The sequence below is a fragment of the Coenobita brevimanus genome, chromosome 113 (genome assembly GCF_032717465.1).
Source record: "Coenobita brevimanus isolate Jiangsu-jjx chromosome 113, ASM3271746v2, whole genome shotgun sequence".
Taxonomy (NCBI): domain Eukaryota; kingdom Metazoa; phylum Arthropoda; class Malacostraca; order Decapoda; family Coenobitidae; genus Coenobita; species Coenobita brevimanus.
The window spans coordinates 10,319,098-10,324,033 of NC_137066.1; the positions used below are offsets into that span (position 1 = coordinate 10,319,098).

The 4,936-nt window shown below is 43.1% G+C and overlaps 1 pseudogene; it reads right to left on the minus strand.

Annotated features, from left to right (window-relative positions):
* Positions 1-1,663: 1,663 nt before the first annotated feature.
* On the minus strand, positions 1,664-1,782 carry LOC145418370 (5S ribosomal RNA; annotated as a pseudogene).
* Between the last annotated feature and the right edge of the window lie 3,154 nt (positions 1,783-4,936).

Sequence of the window (4,936 nt, forward strand, 5' to 3'; positions counted from 1 at the left end):
TCACTCCCCCTTCTCCCCTTATAGTAGAGTAAGTCGTTCTTTCTGTTGTTCAGAGCAGGATTGTCAACTCCTTCTCCTATGGCTTCATTTGCGCGTCCTTCTTACAAGTTGTATCAAGCTCTGCCGGCCCCTATATAATGAGCTCAGTCTCTACATTAATTGCCACTTAGATCTACTCTTTATTTTGTTCACATCTCTGTCCTCCCCTGTTTAGTGTTTTATTATTTTTGTGAGTGCTCAGGAAGTCTCCAACCATCTAGCTGCTGTATAAGTAGAGTACAAGTGTTGTTACCATTTTTCTTGTACTGTATAGCCTGAGGTGTTGATTCATAGGCCTGGTAAGGTTTTTGTGATTTGTGTAGAGTTTTAATGTCAGCAATTATTAATAATATTTTGTATCTGTAATAATATATCTTGCTTTAACTGAGCATTATCCGGTTTTCTCATTTATCAGGGCTGACTTAGATAAATTTGCTCTTGCTAAATTCATGTTAATAGAGGCTATATATGTAACCTGTTTTGCCATTACATCATCCTTATGAGTCCTGAATGTTTAGTTGTTAGTTTGAGCATTAAACTTTAACTTGTAATTTTATCTCTTTTGTTTTGAACCTGGAACTTTGCGGGACAGTAGTGATTTTAGTATTCTCACTTGAAGTGTTCATTATCTCTCTGTTCCGTAACAGTATAAAACAACATATCTGCTTTCGTGTTCCTGAACTTGAATTTTCTTTATTCTTTACTCTCTGGCTTTAGTTATACTGTCATTTTCTGACATTTTCCTTCATTCTCTGCTGTGTACTTCTCACGTATTTCTACAAACAGTGAAAAAATCATTGACTATCTTACATCTAATATGGAAAACATCGTAGTCTGTTTCACCATTCTCTGACATCTCCTTTGTGGGTAACTTCAATGTTCACCAGCAACTTTGGATTTCTTCTCTTTTCACTGATCCTCCTGGTGAACAAGCCTACATCTTTTCTATCCAAAATGACCTACAGCAGTTTGTATAGAAGCCCTACCCATAACCCTGACTGCCTTTGAGAAAGTTGCAACATAGTTGACCTCATCCTTACAACTAATCCTTCTGCTTATGCTGTTAATCTTTTCTCTATATTGGGCTCCTCGGATCACAACCTTATCACGTCCTATCTCTCCCTTAAAGCCTGTGGACCCTCCGAAGAAGCTTCGGTTGTTTAGTTTGGAGCAGCTGATTGGGAGGCCCTTAGGCAGGACTTCCTTGATTTTCCCTGGGATGATTAATGCTTCCATGGCCAGGAGCCACCTGAGTGTGCCTTGTGCATTACAGAGGTTATTTACTCGGGCATTGAAACATACATTGCATTCTCTTGTCCTGTAACTAGTAAAAAAAAAAACTGGTTTAATCATGCTTGTTCTAATGGTATACAAAACAATGAGAAGGCCTGCAATAGGTACCGGAACCAACCCTCCCCTAAATCTCATCTCTCTGCCTGGAACAGTCCTAAGTCCGTTTTTCGCTGTACTAAGGATAACTTCATTCATACTAAATTATCTAAACTCATTCATTCATTCATTGCCAGACGCCATGTATCCCAGACGGGGTGGCCAAGGGCTTAGAGTTAATTGTTTTACGGGGAGGGGCACTAATCCTCCACCAACCCCACTTGACACGTAGGGATGCCAACAGCATCTGGTGTTCCCAGGCGGTCACCCATCCAAGTACTAACCAGACCCAACGTTGCTTAACTTCGCTGATCGGACGGGAAGCGGTGTACTCAAATTCCTCCCACTCTTTTTGGTGCCTTACCAAAAGCCTCTCTAACAACTTCATCATCCTTCCCATTCCTCTTTTCCACTCTAATGACACTGTGACTGTCTCTTCTATTGAAAAAGCAGAATTGTTTCTCAGACTCTCTCCTCAAATTCCACCTTAGACCAATCCAGTCCTCTTCCAGCATCACTCCCCTCCCCCTCTGACTTCCTCATGACTGACATTAAAATATCGCCAACTGATGTATATTCTGCCCTCACTGGCCTCAATACTAACATGGCATATGGACCTGATAGGGTCCACCCAGTTGTCCTCAAGAACTGTGCATTTGTTTCTCCATCGTTTGTCAACTTGTACCTTTCCTTCTCGCTGGAAGGTTGTTCTCACTTACCCGGTCTCAAAGAAAGGTAACCATTCCCAGCCCTCTATTAATATTCAAATTCCTTTAACATTCTGTTTCTAAAGTTTCTAAATCTGTTCTTAACCAAAAAAAAATATAAAGCACCTCTTCTCTCATAACCTTCCGTCCACTCGCCAGTATGGGTTCTGCCAGGGATGCTCCGCTGGCGATCTTCTCACCTTCCTTCCAGACTCCTGGTCATCCTCCTTTCTGGACTTTCGCGAAAGCTTTGCCATTGCACTTGACATCTCAAAGATTTTCGATCGAGTCTGGCATAAATCTTTAATATGCAAACTGCCCTCTTAAAGGTTTTGTTCATCTATCTGTGCCTTCATCTCTAGCTTCTTTCTGGTCGTTCTAAAGCTGCTGTTGTAGACAGCCACAGTTCTTCTCCAAAACTTATCGTAAAATCTGCAACTCTCTTCCTTCTATTCATCAGTGACCTTCTAAGCTGTACATCTAACCCATTCCACTCACCCTTCACCTTTCCATTCGTTTCTCCCAGCAGTTACTTCAACAAACAAGGGATGAGGTTATGGCACACTTTCTGTAATGTCTGACTTGGCTCATGTCTCTAATTGGGGTAGAAAAAATAATGTTTTTAAATTATAAGAAACTCAGTTCTTGCATCTTTCAACCAACCAAAATGTATGAAAGGAAAATCTTCTAATTTTTAACAATATCCAGCTCAATCCTGCTTCACCTTTGAATATACTTGTACTTGAGGTTTCATTGTCTCAGGATTCATCATGCAAAGATCATATTACCTCTCGTAAAATCTGCATGCAATAGATTCGACTCGGCCACTTCTCTACTCTTGCACAGTTAACGATTTTTTACAGCAGTTCTTTATGCCCTGTGTAAAGTGCAACTTTCGTGTGTGGAGAGGCTCCCCACATACAGCTGTTTTCAACAAGATGGAGTCAATGGCTTTTCGTCTCATTAACTCTCCTCCTCTTACTGGCTTCCTTAAACCTCTGTCTCTTCACCGCACTTTTGCATCTTATCTCTTTTCTATCGCTACTTCCATGGTCACTGCTCCTCTCAACTGTCTGCTTGCATCCCTCCAATACGGCGGACACGGAGCACCTGTCCAACAACAAACTCTCACCCCTTTCTCTCCAACTCTCTAATGCAAGAGTTAACTGTTACCCCCAGTCCTTCATGAATGCAACAGGTCAACTCTGGAACCGTCTCCCTCCGTCTGTATTTTCTACTGCCAATGATCTCCAGTCTTTCTAACGCAGTGTGTTCAGGCATCTCAAAATGTACGGATCTTGAATTTGGCTCTGTTATAATTTTTCTGTTTTTTTCTTGGAGGGAACAGTTTGCAGAATCGTGGCCTATGGTTCCTTCTTCCTTGTGTACAAAGAAAGTTGGATCAGGTGGAGACAGGTGGGCGGGGCTGATCACCTGAGCTGATCGCACATTGGCTGCTTCGTTGGCTAAGCTTATGTCGCGTTTTGAGGATGGGAAGATTTGAAAATCTTTGACTTGTGTGTTTATTGTAGGTTGTTTTGAGATAATGTAGATTGCCTCTAGAAACAAGAGAATGAGGGTCTTGCTCTCTCTTGATTATCTTTGCATTCCCATTCAGGTCTTGTCATGTCAGGTGGGAGTTGTGTAGGGTGGCGTAGTTGTTCTTGGATGTCTCCATTCTATAGGTGACAGGTGAGGTGCCTTGACAGTCTGGTTCATGTCATTCCAATGTATGAGTGAGGTCCACACTCCTCACTGTTGCGGTAATGCTGGTAAATGACATGTTCCTCCTGAAAAGGTGTCTTGGTCACGGTGGGTCGGTTACGAAGCAGAAGGTGGGCTGTTTTCCTTGTCTTGTAGTAGATGATGAGAGCAGTGTGTTGTTCCGGGTCTGTACGGTGTACATTTCTGTATCCAATGCTCTTGATGATGATGTCATCCATCTTGTAGTCTGTATACATGTGGTATCAGTAGTAAATCTTAATACGTTCACTGGTTGTGGGTGTAGTGGTGTCTTGGTGAGTATACCATCTATCAGTGTGTCTCTTACGTTGGATAAGTCGGTGTTAATATAGCCGTTGTGAACGAGGACGTGAGTCAAGCGTCTTTGTTCCTGGTGGGCATCTTTCCAATTGGTGCAATGGAAGAGGCCTCTCCTGACGTAGGCGCTGATAGTGGCGCACAAGTAACGTCGTGGGCATTCACTATCTCCATTCAGGCAGAGTGGGCTTGGTGAACACTGTAGTCTTGAATCCAACGATGTGTGCAGTGACGAGTATGTCCAGGAAGGGGAGGCTTCCGTTGCTGTCTTCTTCATAGATGAAGTTATATCCAGAGACAGCAATGAAGCTCTGTCTGAGGTCCTGCAGCTCCTGAAGGTCCTTGAATGACCGAAGATGTCAACATAGTGGCAGTATACGGAGGGACGGCTAGTAGCTAGGAATCTTGATTCGTTGGTCCCCATGTAGAAATCAGCGAATAGGACTCTGAAGGGGCTGTCCATCGCTACACCGTTGATCAGCTGGTACACCTCACCACTCAGGGAAGTGAAGGGGTCTTTTTTCGTGCAAAGAGCGCCAGGATTGATGAAAACACACATGCTGGTTCCAGAGAGAACTGGTTGATCGGCAAGTTAGAGAGGAAAATATCACCCAGGACTTACAGCAAGAGCTGAAATATTTCGTGAACAAGTGGACTGAGGCTCCTGTTACAGATGACCTGAGCAGACAGAATGACAAAGAACTCCAGACACTCCGAGAGCAACACCATAGAGGTATGGAAAGTAGCATCATCAACATGCA